Source organism: Urocitellus parryii (genome assembly GCF_045843805.1).
Source record: "Urocitellus parryii isolate mUroPar1 chromosome 13 unlocalized genomic scaffold, mUroPar1.hap1 SUPER_13_unloc_11, whole genome shotgun sequence".
NCBI lineage: Eukaryota > Metazoa > Chordata > Mammalia > Rodentia > Sciuridae > Urocitellus > Urocitellus parryii.
Genome location: NW_027551763.1, coordinates 1,065,093 through 1,087,798, shown reverse-complemented (window position 1 = coordinate 1,087,798; position 22,706 = coordinate 1,065,093). Strand labels below are relative to the sequence as shown.

General features: G+C 42.2%; 1 pseudogene; it reads right to left on the bottom strand.

The window, feature by feature from the left end:
• Positions 1 to 19,644, bottom strand: part of LOC144251334 (phosphatidylinositol 4-kinase type 2-beta-like) — a 35,843-nt pseudogene extending 16,199 nt beyond the window's left edge.
• Positions 19,645 to 22,706: the final 3,062 nt, after the last annotated feature.

Below are 22,706 nucleotides of genomic sequence, written 5' to 3'. Positions count from 1 at the left end.
CAGGCACGTTAGAGGGTCCGTGCTGAGACATATGTGTGGGAGGGTGTGCACAGACTCTGCACACACTATGAGCATGTTCGTAAAACTCTCGGTGTGATCGGAAATTATCCAAATCACTTTAGTCTTTAAATGCCATGCAAAGGAATTCTTAAAGGTGAGTCCTGAGTAAGTTGAATAATTACCGCCACGTGTACCTGATTAGTGAGAACATGTTTTCATTAGCTAAAGGCCTGCTACAATCTGAATTCCAGGTTGAACTCTAGAAATGTGTGTGTGTGAATGAACTTGTAGGATAATGCAGGGTTGAGCGCTTCCACAGTCTATGCCAAGAGCATGAGAACAGAGTTTCCGTTCTGATGTACTTTTTGAATCATCCAAAGGTACATAGAGCTTGCCCAGCAGACTTTTTAAATTGGAAGACGTTTTATTGAGTACTAACTGAACAATTAGGAAGTGCTCAATGCGTTTTTATTCATTGATTGAATAGTGTAAGAGAGAAATTTCGATGACCTAGAAGACTGAACTTACAGGAACATCCCAGGTCTGGAACTTTTTGTCTCTGATGTGATTATAGGAATCAGGAGATGTCGAGTGGGAAAGCAGGCAAGAAACCACTGGGCTGGTGGCCGTGCAAACAGCTCGTTTTTAAAGCATTGCCCCATGAGAGCTTCATAAATCAAAGCTGGTCTCCAAAATTAGCCAAGCACACCAAGGCCACTGAGAGTCTGTAAGAGACAGGGTCTCTGTGGGTGGGAAGAGAAGAGAAAGCCTGCCTAGTGCTCACAGGCCCTCCAATGGCTCCCCCAACTCATCAGCTGACAATTATTGGGCTCCCAACCATGGACTTCAAAACATTTGGAAATGTTCATAAACATGTTCCGAATCCCGTGGTGTAAGTAAAACATTTTTATAAGATTATAAAATAGATAAAACTGGAACAGGTTTTGTTTGAACAAGTGTGTTGGTGATTTCTTTTCCTAAGGTGAGGTACTTTTACATGAGTCTTAGTAATTGCTCTGAGGGACTTTGGCCTCTTAATATTGGAAAACACCATAAAGTGCATGCAAATCTCTAAACCTTATAGATGACAGCCTCTGACCCTCAGAAATATGTGGGGGAGAATCTGAATGAAAAATGACTTTATTCAGGCTATCTTTGGGGAAGCAGAATTAAAAAAGGAGACAAGGGGAATCTTTCTTTGCTCCTTGGTTATGTGAAAACACATTTGGGAGAATTTCTTCACATGCACAATCCACACAGTCTGCTCTTCAAGGTGAGAGGCCCAACCATTAGCCAACTGGCTATTTTCAAATGAATGAAGCCTAAGCCAGCATTGGCTAATTCATATTAATTGCCACTATTAACAGTTAAAAGCTTAAAAGGAAAGAAAGTGTGTGAAACAAAATTGGTTTCTTGTGATCAGATTCAATAGAAGTTACATATAATTCTTTCCCTCACCCTTTTAAGGAGTTTCCTAAAGCCACAGGAAGCCCTCTCCCTCTTGGGCTTTGAGGATGAGCTGGGAAGTCTTCAGGAAGCTGTGGCTGTTGGACACTCATTTCCCCTCTCTGGTCTTTGTTTACCAGTTTCAAAGGTGTTGCTTCCAGAGAGGGCATCAGCTGGAGTGAAAAGTTGTGAAAACGAGAAGTTGTAGCTCCTTGCAGATTGGTTAGGAAGAATGATGTTTTTCTTCTGGAAGGGAGCACAATGGGAGGAGATTTATTTAAGCAGCAAGCAGGGCTCTGAGAAGACACAGTCATGGACCTGGTCTTTATGATGGCAGTTCATGACCCACCAGGCTCAGGGAGAGGCTAGAAGATCAAAGTCTCTCTAGGACAAATTGCTGACATTCCTGGAATAGCCCCAGATTCCTTACATCCCAATAAGCAAGAATCAAGTGCACTGGCTTGTGAAGAGGACTCACACCAGCCCTTAACTCTTTTGTTACCTTGACTTTCAGCTGATTGTCCTGGCTGACCTCCTCTTAAGCTAAAAGGTACTGATGGCTGATTTGATCATTATTCTTGGGACATAAAATGTCAGGGGTCAAGATTTGTAGCTACAGAGAATCAAACCCACAAAAAGAAATGGGAAGAGGGCTTTATTCCTGTGGTTACACATTTTGACGTGTAAAGACTGTCACATGGAAAAGTTGCATGAAAGAAAAAAATTGAAGCAAGAATCATAATTGCCTCATTAAAGTTTTGAGGAATTCCAAAGATGACAACATACATACACAATCTAAAAACCTAGACCCTTCTTAAGATCCTCCTGGCAGGATGTTCACATAGCAATAATATGTGTCAATTTGGGTCTAAAGTCTCTTTTCTAATCCACTAAGTATCGTAATATCATGTAATAGTCCATGCTAAAATTGATGGAAGAGTTCTATTTCACATTTTCTAAATGTCAAGAAAGATATAAAGGAAAGAGCCAGAAAATCCAGTCACTTAAAAGTGAAATTATTCACAGGAAAATGTTAGCTTTTTAAAAATAGCAAAACAAATATTAGGAAGATAGTTTCTTATACTGGAAAGTGATTGTTACAAGTCTTCAAGTAGATATGTATTTTTTATTCCCCTGGGTAAAAAGCTAGAAATGGGATTTCTGGTATACACATCTGCATATATTTAACTTTATAGGAAACTGCCCAATTTTTTTTTCAGAGTGGCACTACCATTTTGCATTCCCCAAAGCAATGTTTGACAATTATGGCTGTTCTACATCCTCAAGAGCACTTGGTATTTTACGTCTTTAATTTCAGTCTGTCTAGAAGATGGGTAGTGGGAGCTACCATAGTTTCAAACTCTAATGACAAATGAAATTGAGCATCTTTGCATGCGCTTACTAGCTTTTCCTAAATCTTCTTTGGGAAAGTATCCAACTTGTTATTTTACTTCCCATTTATCTTATTGAATTTTTTATCTTATTGAGTTCTAAGGGTCTTTTGTCTAGTATATGTTTTACAAATATTCCATCAGTTGGTAGCTTGTCTTTTCAGTTCCTTCAAAGGGTTTTAGTTAGGACAAAAGTATTTAATTTTGATGATGTATAATTTTTATTGATTAACTCTTTATGGCCCCTGCCTTTTAGGTTGTTTTTAAGAAATCTTTCCATAAACTCAAGGTCACAAAGAATTCCTACTCTGGTTTCTTCTTACATGATCCATTTCAAGTTAATTTTTATATATGGTCAGGTGAGGATTGAAGCTTTTTAATTTATTATTTCCTCCTTCTCTCATGTAAATATCTGATTGTTCCAGTAACATTTGTAAAAAGACTATGTTTCTGCACTTTCTCCATTGAATTGCCTTACCACCTATGTCATATTCAATCCAAATCCTAGCAAGATTTATTTTTTAATATAAGTTGACTAGCTTGTACAAAAACATAGAGATATGCAAGGTCCAAGAATTCAAGGTCCAAGGTCCAGGTAATAGTTGTAAAAAAATTTAAAAATCAACAATTAAAAAAATTGTTTTAGTATTTATACATGACAGTAGAATGCATTTATGAACTTTGATATATCATACATAGATGGATATAATCTTATAATCTCTCATTTTTCTGAGTGTACACATTGCAGAATCATATTTGTCATGTGGTCACATATATACATACACTAATAATGTCTGTTTCATTCTACTATCTTTCCTATCCCCACATGCCCTCCACTCCCCTCCCATCACTTCCCTCTACCTAAAGTAACGCTATTGTTGTCTACTGCCCCCCCCCTTATTGTGAATTAGCATCCACATATTAGAAAAAACATTTGGACTTTGGTTTTGTGGGATTGACTTACTTCTCTAAGCATGATATTCTCCAACTCCAACCATTTACTGGCAAATGCCATAATTTCACTCTTCTTTAAAACTGAGTAATATTCCATTGAGTATATACATCACATTTTCTTTATCCAGTCATTTATTGAGACATACCTAGGATAAAGAACTCAAAAAACTTAACACCAAAAAAAAAAAAAAAGAAATAACCAAATCAATAAATGGGCTAAGGAACTGAACAGACACTTCATAGAAGAAGAAATACAATTGATCAGCAAATAAATGAAACATTGTTCAACATCTCTAAAAATTAGAGAAATGCAAATCAAAACTACTCTAAGATTTCATCTCACTCCTTTCAAAATGGCAATCATCAAGTATGTAGGCAACAATAAACATTGGCAAGGATGTGGTGAAAAAGGTACACTCATACATTGCTGGTGGGGCTGCAAATTGGTAAAATCACTATGGAAGGCAGTATGGAGATTTCTCAGAAAATTGGGAATGGAACCACCATTTGACCCAGCTATCCCAACAACCCAAAGGACTTCAAATCAGCCTACTAAAGTGACACAGCCACACCAATGTTTATAGCAGCTCAATTCACAATAGCTAGACTATGGAACCAACCTAGGTGTCCCTCAATAGATGAATGGATAAAGAAAATGTGGTATATATACTCAATGGAATATTACTCAGCTTTAAAGAAGAGTCAAATTATGGCATTTTGATGTGTTATTTTTATTGACTTAGTTATAATAAACCACAGTGAGTTATTGGCATGAATGTAGACATACAGACAAATGGAACAAAGTAGAACCTAGAAATAAAACCATACATTTACAATTAATTGGTTTCTGATTATTTTTAAAATATTTGAGACAATTTTTATTATTTTCTTCAGCTACAAATGAAATTCTAAATGACGTAGAAAATCCTGAGTTTCTTCTCCCCACACACTCAGAAAGGTCTCCAGTTTCCCCAGATTTCTCAGCTGCCTTAAAGTGTCTTCCTTCTATGTGTTTCCTAATGTTCCTTAAGAGAATTTTCCATTTCCTTGGGAGCAGCATGTGAGCCCTAGCCCTGCCCTCAGTATGTGTGTGGACTCCCTCTGGGCTCTAGCTGCCCTTTCAGTCCACTGTCCACCAGGAATCCCATTGGTGCCATGTGAAAATGACCATGTTCACTTGCAGTGCCATATCCTTATCTCCAATGTTTCTGTCAATTTTTAGCTGTTCTGGGGTTGGGGGATATTATGGTTTACATGTGGTGTCCCTCAAAAACTCTCATGTCAGACAATGCAAGGTTTGGAAGATAAAGGATTGGGTTATAGCCTTAACCTAATCAATGAATTAATTCCTGATGGGATTAAATGTGTGGTGGCTGGAGGCAGGTGGGTATGACTGGAGGAGGTGGGCATTGGGGGCATGGATTTGGGGCATATATTTCTGGACAGTCAAGTCTTTCTCTCTCTTCCTCTGATCATCATGTGAGCTGCTTCTTTCTGCCACACTCTCCCACCATGTTGTCCTGCCTCACCTGGAGAACTGAAGAATAAAGTCCCCTGTCTATGGATTGAGACCTCTGAAACCATGAGCCCTCAAATAAACTTTTCCTCCTCTATAATTGTTCTGGTTGAGTCGTTTAGTCACAGCAGTGAAAAAGCTCACTAAAACAAGGGGCAGGTTGCATGTAGCAGTGGGGAAACTAGCTTTCCTCTTTGCTCAAGGTCTCCAGGTTGTTTTTGTGATAAAGTCTCTGAGAAATCCAGTTTCTTCCACTGCTTTTCTCTTTGCAGAAAACTCATGACCAGCTTAAGATGTGGAGCAGGGAGGTAATTGTCTCCTCTGTACCATGCCATCTGTCTTCTTGGCAACACAGGCATTGAAGAACCCAAGTAAACGTACATTGTTCCTCCTCTTTTAACACTTAGAACAAACCATTCCTTCCATGCCTATCCTCTTAAGACCAACAATGCAAGAAATAATAGTTATCATTATTAAAAGTATTGACGATTTCTTAGTAATAGTAACCTCAGCCTAACAATAATGAATGTTGAGTGGCATTCATTTTGGGGCTTAAGTGGATATCTTTGTTTATCATTTTCCAGTCAGGAAAACTGAGACAGGAAGTGATTTTTATCTGCGGTTGTATGACAAGGAAATAGTTGCTGAACTCAGATACAGTGACCAAGGTCATCACCCTATAAGCTCAAATGATTTGTTGAGTCAGTGTTCACCCATTTAAAGGAGAAATCACTTCAGGATGGTGACCATCAATCTGGACTGGTATTTGAATAGAGCAAATGGTTGCTTCGATCAAAATGCACCTCCCCTCCCCCAGTGGTCCTCAACAGATTCTATGTTCAAAGAGAAGTGTTCCCAGGTCTGTGAGGAGTCTATCTTATTAGGTAGTCATTTTGTGGTTTTGAGGTAAGATTTTAGCAAGACAGTCTGTCATGGAACACTGGGGAAACTTCACAAACAGTATTTCTGGGAAATCACCACCGGGAAAGTGAAGGAAAATATGTGTATTTAGTTTTGTCAAAAGGATCCTGGTGTGTGCAGTAGGGGGTATGCAATCCATCAACTCAAAACATAATCAAAAGCATAATGTGAAGAATATAATTATAACTTGTACTTATTTTTAGAGCCCAGACCTTACCTTTGCAACCTTCCCCTTCAAATTTGAATGAAAATGAAAGCAACTCTGCTGTACTTCAGACAAAGCAGTGTTGGGTTTATGAGTGTGAAAGTTGATGGGGGTGGGCCTATGGGGAAGACTTAACTGTAAGCCTGAAGGACTCCACTGAGTAAACCACTCCAGGCATTACAGAATCCAGACCCAGGCCCTGCTAGCATAGCAGCCTGACTGATTTCCAGGAACAGGATAATCCATCAGGGGCGAAAGGCTGTTCTGCTCACTCAGGCTGTACTCCTCATTGATTACAATTCAATAACATTCCCACACATTTGGAGATGGATGACAGTTTTATTCCTCTCCGTAAATAAATACTGAACTCTTCAGAGAATGAACCTCCAGGGACTGACTCTCAGGACAGCACTTTTAGTCTGGATTGACTTTCTATTCTGAGAAAGACGCTGGGGCCGTGAGAGGCATGATTTTTCACAGCCAAGGGAGTTAGAGCCCAAGCAATTCAGTCCTTTGAAGCAAGCCTCAGGGACAGGGGAAGGAGCTGTGGGCAGTCAGTGGGGAATTTCCCCACTGCCATCATGTCACAGGGGCACAGAGCAGGCAGACCCCCTGGGCTCCACGGAGTTGTCATGAAATCGGATTCCCTTGTGCAGTCTGGACTCTGATGACCTCATGTATAACCCTGTAGACCTTGAACCATTTTCCTGAGGAAGGACAGGCTGATTTTGACACAAAGCCAGCCATATCTCATGTCATGTGAAGGTAAAGGGGTCATCAGGTTGTCCCCTGAGGTTCTGGAGCAGAGAACATGACTCAGGTGAGGAGTTGTGTGAAGGATCATGAGGGATAGGAATTGTGGAAACTGAGGCTAAAAAAGTCAGAGAAGGACCCTGAAAATGCTAAGCTGCAACTCTGTGTATATGACCAGGCATATACACAGTCCTTCTGCTAGGTAGACAGTCAAGTGCAGGTTGGCAGGCAACCATGTTTAAACAGGACACCTGCCAGCTTCAGGAGTCAGATAGGAGGAGCTGAGGCAGCCTCTGGCTAGTGCTGGTACCACCACAATCAGGGAGGCAAAGCTCCTGACCTCTACCAGTCTGTGAAAGCTGACCACACTGAGATGAAATCCTTGGTGTCGGATCCAGGCAGAATGAAAGCTGGGAATTGATGAGGGAAGGGCTCATTCCTGCTCATTTGAGATAAGGACTTTCTAAAGGCCCAAAAGATAGTACTTATTCTTCACACACTCCATGCTTTGAATACCCTGCACACATACACATTTGTGTGACGAGGTTCACCTTTAACATTATTTAGGCCTGCACCAATTCAGGCAAGACGCTCTCCAAAGAACACCACCAATGAACCACCGCCAACTCCTGTCCTGGGTCTGCAAGACCAATGAACTTTGTATCCAAGTAACTTGTGAGATTTCTCCCTTGCCTCCTTGCCTGGTTCACTATGGCATGGGTGAACTGTAATATCTATCATAAAATAAGTAGAAGTATGGTATTTCATAGCATAAACATCACCATTCTTTGGAAGATCTCTCTCTGATGGTTAGATTGACAAATCCCCAGGGCCCTCCTCAGTGGTCAGCTGCTCAGACTTTTTCTGGCTTGCTCTGACTGTTTCCCATTAGTGAATTCTATTTGGATGGCTTACTGGAGGTTTCCACTCTGATTTTTTCCAGGAACGACCAAGACAACATCAGAGAGGCTGTAATCACTAAGAAAATTTACAGAGTTTCCTACATCAGTCTCCATTTCCTGCCCAGCCTCTCCCAGACCCCTACACTGAAGATCCATATGCAGTGTTTATCAGTTCAAAGAACAAGGAAAACCTTCCTGAAGTCAGTTTTTATTTGGGAAACTGTCAACTACATCTTCACAGCTAAGCTCTTTTATTTTTTTTGCCAAGTGTGGCTTCTGGGAATTTTAAACATGGCACCAAGATATTATCTTAGGAGGCTTAAGGGGCCAGACATTTTAATAGAGGTCATGAAAAAAATTAAAAAAGAAGAAGAAACTGGAATGGGATGTTGAGGACATCTCCGGCCCATGCAGTCAGTAGGCTAGGCTATTATTTTTTATCAAAAGTAAGTAACACTAATTGCCTCCACCAAAAGTAATTTTCTAAGCAGCAAATTAAGAATCTTACAAAGAAATAACCCTCAGTCACAGTGGATTAGAAGATGAGCAACTCTGTAGTGTCAGAACCTGACTGATGTGATGTAGAGCTCAACGGCAGAATAAGAGCAGGAGGCTGATTTTTTTCCAGTGAAAAAGCAGCTCCTCCTCCTCCTGAGGCAGAAAGGAGTGATTTGGAGGCCTATCCCAGTCTCACTTAAAAGGAGATTTCCTTAAGACAGAGGGTTTTCTAGGCAATGCAATCAGTGTCACTTGAAAAGCACCAGGAGCTGTCCTGAAGACATTGCCATTCAGGAGATTTAGGTCAACTTCATTTAAATGGAAAGTTGGGGATTTCACCCATGGATCCAAAAAGAGTTGATCAAGCTCTCAGAAAATCCTTCTTCCTAATTCTGATGCAGTACAGTAGAGAAAGAAAGAGACAGAGACTTCTGCAAGGACAATGGCATTGTGCAAATTTCTTTGCCTTTTGGGAACTCCTTTGCTGTGGTTCTCTAGTTTCCTGAAATGTCAAGTAGTAAAGGCTCACATTTCTCAAACACTCATTTTGTCATAGGTTCTGTTAGGGCCTCAGCTCATGCTCTGAGTATGGTTTCTCATCATCCAAGGCATGTCGAGGCTTGATCCCTAATGTAACAGTGTTGAGAGGTAGTGGACCTTTAAGAGATGACTAAGGTCTTTAAGAGGGATTAATGCCTTTCTCCCAGGATGGGTTAATTAGTAAGAATGAGTACATAGAATGAGTTATAAATTAAGCCTGCCCTCTGTATTTTGACTCTTTAATTGCACTTCCACTTTCTACCAGTAGATTGAAGCAGATCAAGGTCATTGCCAAACGAGGCCTTTGGATCTTGACTTCCCAGTCTCCAGAACTTTGAGTCACAAGAAACCTCTTTTCTATATGTCTTATCCAGTCTCAGGTATTCTGCTATAACAACAGAGAATTGACTAAGAAACTTCACATTCACTTTATAAACATCTTTATACTAACTCTATATAGTAAGTATTATGGTTATATTCATTTTACAGATGAGAAATCTAAGGTATAGGAAAGTTAAAGAGCAATCCCCAACGAGGTTTTATGGCTACTAAGAATGTCAGAGAAGAGATTTAACTGGAGCCTGAGCTCTTGAACCCCATGTGTGTTTGCATTGATATCTTTGGTGTGGGAACCATTTTCTCCTATGAATCTGGCTATGCTCCACATGAGCACACCCCAACTCCAGCACTTTCCTTGGCCTCTCTGAACCTTCATCCCCAGTGTCATGTCTGTCTCATGACCAGGATGAGCTGAAATTCCACCTGCTTATAACCAGATATCAGATATTCCTTCTTAAATTTGTCTCCTATCTTTAACATTTTTACTTTTTGAAATTTTAAAATGAGACTATACAATTAATAATAAAAGCTAGCATTTGTCCAGTGCCTGTCACTGTTTCTAAGCACTCTATGTGAATGAAGCACTTAATTTTTCTAACAACCCCATTAAGTAGATGTTGTTATTTATTCCGTTTTGCAGAGGAGGAAAGAGATTGGAGCTGGTAAATCAGGGAGGCAAAGTTCAGACTCAGGCATCTGGGCTTTAGTCATACTCTAAATACTGATCCCTCAGTATCTGTCAGCCATTATATCAATAAATTTTCATTTATTGTATAACCAATGTTCAAAATCCTGGTAACAGGCACTGATTCTTCTCTCTCATCATCATCAAACCCTTTTCTTATATTTCCCCAATATCTTCTTGCTTTTACCATGTTTCTTTGCTTTTACTCTCTTTCACCATTAAATAATAGACCCACATCATCCTTTAGAGGATTACATCAGTGGCCTTCTTAGTCATACCACCTCTAATTTCTCCCTCCTTCATCCATCCTAAAAATTGCTACCACCTCAATTTTGCCAGAACACTGCTTTATATACATCCTATGCTTTCTCAAAAATACTAAGTATTTTGCTTCCCAAATAAAGTTTGGATTGTTAGGTTTAGATCTCCATTATCTGCAGAAAGGGCTAGTGAACTATGGCCCACAGGCCAAACCCAGCCCACTGCCTGTTTTTGTTTGCCCCACAAGATTAAAAATGATTCTTAAATGTTTCCAATGGTTTAAAAAAGTAAAAAAAAATGAATATTATTCTTTGATAATGTAAAAATGATATAGAATTCAAATTTCAGTGTCCCTAAATAAAGTTTAGTGCTACATATCACTAACAATTTTCACTCACTCTTTGCGGACGCAATTGAGCCATGATGGCCCAGTTGAATATTACAACAGAGACCATGTGACCCATGAAGGCTAGATTACTTCTAGCCCTTAACAGAAAGAGTTTGCTGACCTCTGAGTTGTAATTTTTTTTCCTGAACAAACTGGTGTTCTTACACTTCTTGAAGACATATCAGGTATTTTCCTTCCTTAGGACTTTTGTTCCTCTTGTCCTTTGGCTGAAGTTGGGGATTGGCAAATATTTTCTGTGAAGATTCAGGTAGCAAATCCAACTGGGACCCTTATGCTCTGCTAATTGGAATGTAAGTTGGCCCCAAAACCATGGACACTCCCTAGTAATATCTACTGGATATTATATCTTACATGACAGAGATTATACCTCTTGGTATATGCACAACAGAAATTCTTAACATATGTGCACCAAAAGATAGGTGCACTAAAATTCATTGTAGCATTGTTCATAATAAACCCCAATTGGAAAATATCTAAAAGGCCAAGAACAGTAAAACTGTAAATATCCTATGGTTTAATTAAAGAATACCATAAATAACAGTAAAAAATAGAAAATCACTTTTTTTGCACAGTTGTGAGTAAGAGCCTTATACGAGGGGACATTGGTAACCTCTGATCACACCAACGGTCAGGCCACTCATCTAGTCCTTATCACATGATGCCTCGTGCAGTTATGCCTCAATTTATAGAAATGATTTTTATCTTTCAATGAAGTCCTCCTGAGAACCATGCCTAAGAGCCCCTGTGTCCCCACTGATTCCTTAGCACAATGCTCTGTACACTGTAGAAATTTAACAAGTGTGCTGTGAGGGTAGGAGATGCTGACAGTGAGGATGTAAATATGAAAAGGAGGACAGAAAGGTAAAAAGGACATATCCATTTCTTGGATCTGATATGGAGCTTAAAGCAAGATGATGACAAACAGTTGGACAGAGAATCCCCTTTGATTAAACTGGTATTTTTCCATTGTCTGTTGTCCTTGGTGCAGTTTGTGCATCTAAAGATGGACTGGAAAGTTCAGGGGAGTGACCAAAGCGGGATGTCCCCAACTCTGCAACTAAGATGCACTTCTCTGTTTGCTCCCTTGTGCAGGATTATGGCATGGCCCTTTCCTACCCTTAAAAAATGCTTTCACCATTTACAGAAAACAAGCTCAGAGAACTTAATCAGCTCATCCAAAATCCCATGGCTATGGGCAGAGCATGCCTAGCGTCCAGGTCCCTTACCAGCAGTTCCGGAGCCTGTCTGCCTACGCTGACCATGTGTTCCAGATGGACCGCACATGCTGGAGTGTGAACATGCCAGGCTTGGGAAATTTGAAATGTGTGTTTGATCAGTGAACTCGAGGGCTTGGTCCTTGGTGAAAATCCATTCTTCCCTTGAACTTGTCTACCCAGACATATTTGTGTTCTGATGACAATTTGTAATTACATGGAGTTTTTCAACCTCAAAGTCTTCAAAGTTGTTCTAGATGAGAAATATGCCAGGGCCTTCTGTTTGGCTTTCTGGGTCATTCTGCAGGCCCACGTATTATGGGGGTGGCTAGCTGTTGGACACCCACTGCTGGAGGGCGGGTAGAAAATCCAAATGGAGGAAGAAAAATTGGAAGTCAAAATCTTCATACTGTTCACATTTGGATTGATTACCACAGACCTTTCAAATCATAACATTTCAAGCAGCAAAATCCCACAGAGTTTGATTACAGATTGTAGTTAATTTTCTCTTCACCTTTTCTTAAAGTCAGCAATATTACAGTGACATGAAAACCGAGAAGGGATTGTTTGGTATTTTCTCCAAGTTGACTGAATCTCACAGCATTGCTAATTATGCTAACCCTTTCTTTCTTACCAACATTGCACTTTTTGGCTTTTTAAGATCTGAAATCTACTAAGGATATTTACAAGGAGGGGAGGAAGCATGAGACACTGTGGCAGGTGCTCTGGATGCCTCCCGCAGGTCTTTTTAACCCACCACCGGGTTGGCCTGCAGGCCAGGGGGACAGTTCCTGATGCTGTCAGTTTCCCAATTTAAGCACCTGGATCCTCTGCTTTCTTCAGTTCGAGGGGCTTCCTATTGCCCTATGGCAGCTGCTCAGACTCACAGAGCACAGCAGTAGTTTTATAGGTTTAATTTTTCCAGCAGGAATCCTCGGCAAACTCAGGGAGTTTGTGAGTGACCAACCCTGGGTTCCCCAATCCTGGTGGGGTAATTTGGGGGCTATGTTCCAAATGGGATTTAGCCCCAGCTTGTTTACATGACTCACTGGTGGCTTTTCCCCACTTCCTTCTCATTTCCCTGTCAGGAATGTTTCCTGGACTTACCTGTGGAGAAAGCGCCCCTCACACAGTCCAGGTTTAAGTGTGCTTTCACATGGTTCCCACCCAAAGACACTTCCTAAGTCAATGTTTTCATTCCATCTGCCATGAATTCCATTTAGCAGGGCCGACCATTTTTGAACAATAGAAAATATTAGGCCAGGACTTGGTGGCACACACCTATAATCCTTACAGCTCAGGAGGCTGAGGCAGGAAGATCATGAGTTCAAATCCAGCTTCAGCAATTTAGAGAGGCTTTAAGCAACTTAGTGAGACCCTATCTCAAGACAAAATATAAAAAGGGCTATGGAATGTATGAAGAGATGTATTGGTGTGAATATACTTTATATACAACCAGAGATATGAAAAAATGTGCTCTATATGTATAATATAAATTGTAATGCATTCCGCTGTCATATATATATATGAAAAAAACCTTGCAAATAAAAACAAAACAAAACAAAAAAGGGCCATGGATGTGGCTCAGTGGTTAAGTGCCCCTTGGTTGAAATCCTGGTGCCAATAAATAAATAAATAAATAAACAAATTTTATATATAGACGTATGCATCATAGTTAGTTTAAGTTCTCCATTGTGAACACTTTGATTTGGTTATATATTTGAAGGTATACTGAAAGGTATATGTCTGAAATTTCTTTCTTTTTGAGGATTATGATCCAAAAAGTTTAAAATCATAGTTCTAAATACTTTTGATATCCTATTAAATATAATGAAGACTCAATATAATTTCTATGTGAAAAATGAGACCAGCAAGAAGAAGAAAATGACAGCATCTGAATTTGGAAATGTATTTCCCACAGGAAAAAGGAACAGGAAGAGCCTGGGACTGAGGGCAGGACTTGGAGCCACCCTTGGCTTGTACCAGTATGGGCTTTGTTACCCATTGTGTCCTGTGACCTGTGCCTCCTTCTCCATGTTGCTGAAATGAGACTGGGCCAGGCAATGTTTGGTGTTCTCACAAGCTCTTGGTACTCTCACAAGCTCTGATGCTCTGGGCAACCAGTGGTTCCTGAGGGTTGGCAGATGGGTGTAACTGCTTGGGTTGGTGTCTTTGGAGCCTACCCTCACAAATGGTTGAGACTGCAGGGAATATCCCCATTGCACAAAGAGGGCCAGAGGGCCAGAGCCTCCTGATGGAGTGCTCATTCTTGCTAGTAGCATGAGAGAGGCGGGGAAGCAGGAGTGCCTGTGGGTAGGAAGTGTGGGGCACAGGGCCAGTCTGTGGCTCCTGTGGGGGAGTGCGTGGCACACAGGGGAGGTCAAGGAGGGCAGCAGGTCCCCTGGAAGATAGTGCAGGAGCCTTGGGTTTGTTCTCCATCTTTCCAAAGCAGCTCTGCATGCTGCTGAAAAAATCCTAGGAAGACACAGATGTGGGCACTTGGATGCTAAAGGGAGATTACAATGTGCTCTGAGGTTAGAGTTTTGGAGAAAACTTCCCAGCACTGCCCAGACCATCTACACTGCATACCTTGGACCTGGTGGTACTCCGCCTTTCCACATGTCATTCCCTGGCCTGGGTGGCCCTGGGATCTTTCCCCTTCTCTTTATTTCATGCCTTTTCTTTTTTTTTTAAAGAGAGAGAGAGAGAGAGAGAGAGAGAGAGAGAGAGAGAGAATCTTTAATATCCATTTTTTAGTTCTTGGCAGACACAACATCTTTGTTGGTATGTGGTGCTGAGGACCGAACCCGGGCCGCACGCATGCCAGGCGAGCGCGCCACCACTTGAGCCACATCCCCAGCCCAGCCCCATGCCTTTTCTTTATGCAGCTGAAAATTCAAGCCTCCATGACATTTCAAAGTTTCTTTTACTTTCCATTCTCGGTATCATGATCAGGATCTTGTGTATGCTAAGCACGTGTTCATCTACTGAGCTACCTCCCCAACCCTCACACCATTTTTATCTGCTCTCATTTTTATGCCTTTGATTATTTATTCACTTAATAGACAATCCCTCTTTTCTACTAGATAAAGAAAGGAAGAAAAAAAAAGATATGCTTTCTTTTTAAAGAGAGAGTGAGAGAAGGAGAGAGAGAGAGGGAATTTTTAATATTTATTTTTTAGTTATCGGCGGACACAACATCTTTGTTTTGTATGTGGTGCTGAGGATCCAACCCGGGCCGCACGCATGCCAGGGGAGTGCGCTACTGCTTGAGCCACATCCCCAGCCCAAAAAGATATGCTTTCAAATAAGAATAATACAAGGCAGGTGGACACAGGGGTGCACACCTGTAACCCAACCTCAGACTTGGGAGGCTGAGGTTGGAGTATTGTGAGTTCAAAGCCAGCCTCTGCAGCTTATAGAGGCCCTAAGCAACTCAGAGAGAAGTCATCTCTAAATAAAATATAAAAAGAGCTGGGGATCTGGCTAAGTGGTTAAGTGCCCTTGGGTTCAATCCCCAGTATCAAAAATAAATAAATAAATAAAATTTAAAAATCAAGGCAAAAAAAAGTGCCAATTGACAGCATCTAAGTAATCCTGTGAGAAATTAAAAAAGTAATAATAGGATAATAACAGTAGTTAATAAATATTGAGCGACTACTACATAGTTACTCTTTTATAAGAGCTTCATATGCATTGACATTTAATTAAAAGAAGTATGAGCTGGGTGTGATGGCACACACCTGTAATACCAGTCACATGGGAGGCTGAGGCAGGAGGCTCTTAAATTCAAAGCCAGCCTCAGTAACTTAGTGAGGCCATAAGCAACTTAGAGAGACCCTGTCTCAAAAAATTAAAATAAAAAAGGCTGGGGATATCGCTCAGTGGTAAAGCACCCCTGGTTTCAATCTCCAGTACCCTCCAAACAAAACAAAATAAAAAACTGGGAAGTAGTTGCTCTTTGTATCTTATTTTGTAGATGAGGAGACTAGGGCACAGATGCCAAGTGGCATTGTTGAGATGTGAATAGAGGGAATCTGATTTCAGAGTCTGTGCCTTTAACTGGCATACAATGAATTCTCTCATGCCTATGGGACTAAGAAGATCAGGGAAAACTTTGGGGGACATGAGGCATTGAAAGAAATAGGTAGGAGCTGGAGGTTTGGAAATGGGGGCAAGGAATTTCATCTAGAGAGTAGAGACATTTTCTGTATGCCAACACCTGTGACCTGGGATGGGGTCAACTGTTCCTTTTGCATGTCTTCCTATGACTGTTAGACTCAATCTCCATTGAGTTTCCTAGATTTTCTTTTTCTTGCTTGCTTTCCCCCCCCCACTTTCCCATTGCAAGATGCTCAGCAGCAAGAGGCAAGAACTTGGGAAGTTTTGACCAAAAGGCAGGAAAGAACAATATACTTTGGAAAAGCAGGACTTCTTCTTTTGGACCTGCTTCCAGTGGACATCCTCACAGAGATCCTATCTTCATGTGTCTGCTGAAACACAAAGGTAAATGCCATGAAACAATAGCAAAGGAGGGGTTTTTAAAACATTGAAGATGCTTGAAAGCAGAGAATCTTGTAGGGCTTAAAAAAGACTTTTATCTTTTGGATTTGTTTCTCCAGGGAGTGCTAACTGCCCCCAGATTTAATATGGCCCTTGAGAAATCCCTTGCTGGGATGCAGCAACTGGTAAAACTATTTCCACTGTCTCTAAAACATCCCTGATGCAGCAAGAGGCCAACTCCTCAAAAGAAGATATGCAAATAGCAGTTTCATATTGAAGAGCTGCAAAGAGCAAGCAGTAAGCACATTCTCCTGAAAAAAAAATGTGCTAGAATCACAGGTGTATTTTACAAGCTTTGAGTTGATTCCTCGTAAGGGCAAAGTCTGACTGCTTCTCAAATATCAAAGTTGTGTTCCATGCAGTGTGGCCCTTAAAAAATTTATATTGTGTTTATCAGTGATTGCCAGTTCAGAGCCATTGTCACCCAATTGCCTAATTTCTCTTGTGTGGCTTCTTTTGCTCCCACCCTTCCATTTGCTGCAGCCAGGAATTATAACCCTGATTGTTCCAGGCTGTTTCTTGAACATTTATGTGTTTCTCCTAACTGAAAATATTCCACAGTGCAGCGGCCCCCCTTCTGGGGCCTGAATATGAGCTATTTTGTAAGCTCGTTTCATTCTCCAGAACACACAGAGGTGTAGGGGGTGGGGGACCCTTTCCCCTGACCCTTCTCCTCTTTTGAATACACAGTCCTTTCTTCCGAATCTTCCTCTCACATCCAGAGTGATAAAGAATGAAAACCTAGCCCCGAGATGAGTTGTCCTCTTTTAAGGAGTCTCTTGAACTTTAAATATTAAGTATATTCATTCAATCCTCCATCTGGGTCCTGGACTCTGAGTTTACACCAATCCTGCGAGAGCAGAAGGGGATCTGTTAATCCATCAAGAGTAAACTTCTGAGTTCTCATGAGCCACTCCTTTGCAAAGTGCAGTGTGGCCTGGGCCCCCAGCACGGCCAGCTTTGCTGATCCATCAGCCGGGCAGCTAGTGGCCAAGTCTTCCAGTAAAGCCTTGAGGAGCCTGCCCCAGAGCAAGGTCTCCCTCTGAGAGAGGCCCAGGGGTGGCTTTCTGAGAATTCTGCACACATCTCCCCCTGCCTGGCTCCCTGCAGCTGTTGGGACACATTCATCCTCCCAGGCTCTGGGGGCCTTGTTTTATGCTTGGTTGACATTTATCTCTCTGACCGGCTCCCATCACATAAGTTAAATGGAGTAAAACCAGGCACAGCCTCATCCTGGAACTGCCAACCAGCAACTTTGAGTCTGATGGTCAAATCACTGCCCCGCCCACAGAAGAAGGCTGTGGAAATCTCTGCTCTGTTCCAACACCCTGCTCATTTTTCTTCTTATGTGGATGAGAAGCAGTGAAAAATGAATTGTTCCTCATGAAAGTCACTTCACAGGACTGTTCTGGAAAACTTTGGAGTAGGTTTGGCGCTGACAGTCTTGTCTGTTTTTGTCTTCCATCCACCTCATTTTTTAAATAATAATTTTTACTTTTGTTTTCCTTTTCATTTTATTTTTAAATGAGCATTATGCAAACACTATGAAAGCACTAACAGAATTCTAAGTAAAAGGCAAGGAAAAAGAAAACAAAAAAAAAACCCACAATCCTGCTGCCACTCTTAGCCAAACTATCTTCAGTTTTATCACCCTTGTTTATTCAGAGTCATGTGAACAGGTAATTTTACCAGCAAAATGATAGCAGGCATCCATCTTTACATCTACTTAAAAAAAATCTACATTTCATGTTAAGTCTTTTTTACAGGTCACCACCTAGAATTTACATTCATCTTCTATTCTCTACTTATCTGGTCTGTTGGATAAATATATTGTTTAAACTGTTTTCCTACATGTGATCAATGCAAGTGGCTTTCAGCTTCTTGCTGTTATATTAAGAACATCATTCCCCCCCCCTCCCTTTTCAATTATCTCCCTGTGATAACTTTCTAAGAGCTTCCCCTCTACTTTTGCTTTGGTCACAGAGGTGAACGCTCTTTTCCTACACACAACAACTTCCATGCTCTGAGTGCTGAGGAATCTTAATGGGAAATTTCTCCCCAGATGTCTTGGGCCGTGGGAGAGAGAGACGAGTGGGGGAGGGGGCACAGGCCTTTATAAGAAAGTGGAGAAAACTCACCACACAGTTAATTAGAAAGTGCCATGACGCAAGTCCAAACTTTATGGCTTTCCTAGAATTGATGACGGTTCCTAACCAGGCCAGCTGCTCTCTCGCAGGTGTGCGTAGCCCCAATACCATATGGTTTTGAGCTGCGCTGAGCCTCATTCTTTGTTCAGCCCACCATACTGTAACTGAATATCAGTTAATAACTTTTCATAATAACGTAGCTTGGATCAGCTTCTAGGTCCAGCCCTGTACAAAGCTCTTGTCTCTTTCAGACTCTCGCTTCTTTGCTGGCACACCTGCTGGGGACACAGCCCATGGCCGTCCCCAGGGCGATAGCAGCATCCTGGCACACAAAGGGCCAGCTGCAGTCTCAGCGTGTTTGGAGCCAGGGCACACAGCTCATTCTCCAGCAGCCATTTGTCTCCCTTGGGATGTGCCAGGAGGGCCGGGATCCTGTGACTTAAAAAGAAAAAAAAGGGGGTGGGGAGTGGAGCTTTTGAATAAAAAAAAAAGAAAGAAAGAAAAAACCTATGGCAATTTGCAGCACACACAGTTCCTGAATTATGTGAATTGATTTGCAGGCATCTCTGAGAGGCCTGAGGGAGGTTGCTTAGGATCTTGAGACTGGCTGGGAAGCCCCATAACTGAAGGAATCCTTTACCTTGCCCATTGTTGTGAGTTTTCCTCCTCTTCTGCTCCTTTCCTCTCCATCATTCTCAAATGCTCTACCTTCTGTGTACGGGGGTCCTGCCATTTTTCCTGCTTGTCCCTTCCCAGGTTGCAGTGACCCAGGGGAGGGGTGAGAGGAGGTCCCTTGTAGCTGCTGTCCACCTTCAGCGTCCTCCCACCAGGCTTGGGACTCAGCCAGACCCTGCTTGCAGTATTGTACTGAATGGTCAGGAGTCTTAGGGAGCTGTGCATCCCTTCGATCTTACTGGGATTTGTGTGAACATCAGAACCACCAGGGAAATTTTTAAAACACTCATGGCTCTGGGTGTGGTGGCTTATGACTGTAATCCCAGTGGCTTGGGAGGCAGAGACAGGAGGATCAAGAGTTCAAAGCTAGCCTCAACAAAAGCAAGACACTAAACAACTCGGTGAGACCCTGTCTCTAAATAAAATACAAAATAGGCCTGGGGATGTGGCTTGGTGGATGAGTGCCCCTGAGTTCAATCCCTAGTACACCCTCACTCCATGCACACCAAAACAAAACCACTCCTGGCTGGGCCACTGCAGACCCATTGAATACAATTTTTTTCAGCTGAGTGGCAGAAACATCCTTGACTTGTTCAGGTCATTGTTACTGGCACCTTTCCATCTTAAGGAGCTAGTGCCTTGGTCCATGTGTAAGTATATTGTCATGTGCAGGTATAGGTGCAGTTTGGCCCTGGTGAGGAGGGAAGGGAGAGGTCTTTCCACAAGCCTAGGAGTGTGCTCTTCCCTGAGTTATCAGCAGAAAAACATCCTCTGAAAACTCGGCAGGCAGGAGGAGTGAAGTGCAAAACTTTTCAGCTTGTCGGCCACTGGGAAGGAAGAGAGGCTTCGCAAAGGTAAGAGAGAGTGTGGTAGATGTGTCCTTAAGTGCTGAGCAGGAAGCAGAGGGTCAGAAGCAGGCCCAGGACTTGGAAGTGTCCTGGGGTTTATCCTGACAGGAGGTCCTCGCCCTTGACATGTTCCTCATACTCATCTGGACAAGGTGATGCTGTTGCCAAGACCTGGGGGGCAGCAAAAAAAGGGAAGGCAATATAGATTTCTTATTTTAACTCCCACCATATCCCATCACCCAGCACTGGCCAAGCTCAGTCAATACTTGTTGAACACTAAACACTAACACTTATTTATAATGATCTGGGAACAGTGCTACCCATTTTACTTTTTACAACTTACTTTATCTGCAGCACAGCCCTAGAGTACGGATAGCAACCATTATATCCCCAGATGAGGTCTGAAGCTGAGGTGGCTCACCTAGCATTTATGAATGTCCTCAGAGCCCAGCCCAGTGTATGACACCCTCCCTATGGGAAAATGTCTTCTTTCCAAATGTGAAACTTAGGAGAGCCTAGTTAAATGGGCTGAAGCTAATTGGGGCTGTCAGTATTTCTCAAGTCTATCTTCTTGTATGATATTACTAAGAAATAAAGCTAAAAGGAAGTTGATTAAATACTGTGCTTTTTCTTAGAACTTTTGTCCTCTGCTCACATCTTTCCCTTCTCTTGAGAGATTTGGGGCAGCTAAGCAGTTAGACTGATTCTGGCTGAAGTCTGAGTATGGAGGGACAGAGGTCTTATGGAGGCTGCTCCTCTTTGGGCCCAGAAAGTGTGCTATTTACTGAGTGATCTGGCCAACTCTGGACAGAGCTTCTTCGACCCCTCAGGGGGAATCCAAATCCTCCTGGAGGCACTGGGTCCAGCCAGCACATTGCCTTGGGGACCTAATAGTAGGGACTTAGAGGATACCAGTATTTGCCTTGACTTTATGGACTTAAGAAAAGTTCACAGGCAAATGCCAGCATGAGATTGTCCACTTTGTGACCCCCCACTCTAGGTGAAGCTCATGCATCTCACTCAGTCTCTTCTGGGCCAGAGGGAGGAAGGCAGCCTGGAGAAACTGCTCATAAAGTGGGGCTTATGCAAGCTGCCCTGTGGGACGCGTTACCAGGGAGGGATGCTCAGCCTTCAGAAAGATTTACAGCAGGAAGTGAGGGGGAGCGGATCTATAAGTGTGAGGGCAGCATGGGGAGTAGCCATGCAGAAAGGTGCTGAGCCATGCCACAGTCAGAAGGGGCAGCCTTTTTCCCCCCGTCCCCCAGCAACACCAGCAGAGGCAACAATGGCCTCCTGGCAGCATAGCTTCCTTTTTAGACTCACCTCAAAACCCTTCTTCATCTATTTACCAAATCTATGTACCAAATCTTCACCTATTTACCAGATCCTAAGTTATTCACTAACCTGAGAATATTGGAAGAGTCACGGGTTTTACTTCAGACAAACAGAATCTTAAAATGAGGTGTGTGCACATGTGCCGTATACGCATGTGTGTCTGGGGGTTAAGGGTGGCGTCTCCAGTGGTGTGTGGTATGTGTGAAGCATGGTGTGGTATAGGAGATGGAGACAATACGATGATGTGATGGTGTGCACAGGTGGCTTTGGGTAAGTGTGTGCATTGGGTGTGGTGTGGTGTGTTTGTGGCTCAGAGATGGTATGATGATGGGGACGGTGCAGAGGTAATAGTGATGGTGATGAGTGCATGTTTGTATGTTTGTGTGGTGGGTACCGCAAGCACCTTGGAGGGAAGGCTTCTTGCTTCCACCTCATTAAGTGAAACTATCTGCCATGATGAACAGCAAACACCCCTAGATAAGCTTCTGGTGCACATTCTCTGCCACAGATGAAGTTAAGCAGGCACTCTAAGTTGGGGTGGGGAATTGCTAAATGGCATGGGTTCTTGAGAGTTCTATGTAAGAGAATGATGAGTGTGCTCATCTTGCCTCCCTGAGTTATGTGCCAACAGGGACAGATATGTCGCCCAAAGGAGTTGGGAGAGGAGACATTCCCAGGGCTGGATACCTCCACCTGCTGTTTCAGATTCATCTCACCAGCCTGTGACATTGCCTGGTCTCCTCCATTGATGTAATTGGCACCAGATTGAGGGTGATGCTTTCTTGTTCCACTAGGGTAAGAGTCAGCTGTGAATTGCCTGATGCAAGGTGGGGCTGTGGAAGGGCAAAGACCAGGAAATGCCAATGGTACTCTTTTCTGTAGCATGCCAGATCATCCTCTGTCCAATCCTCAGTCAAGACCCCAAAACCTTGTACCTTCCCATGGGTTCCCATTGTTTCAGGTTTTTAACTTCCCTCTTACCCACTGGCTTTTTTCAGAATCGAGTTTACTTTGTCATATTGTTCATAATAAGAAAAGATTTTTACTTCAGATTATTTATTTTGTGACCAGCCACCTTATCAAGTTACCTTATTTGTTCTAATT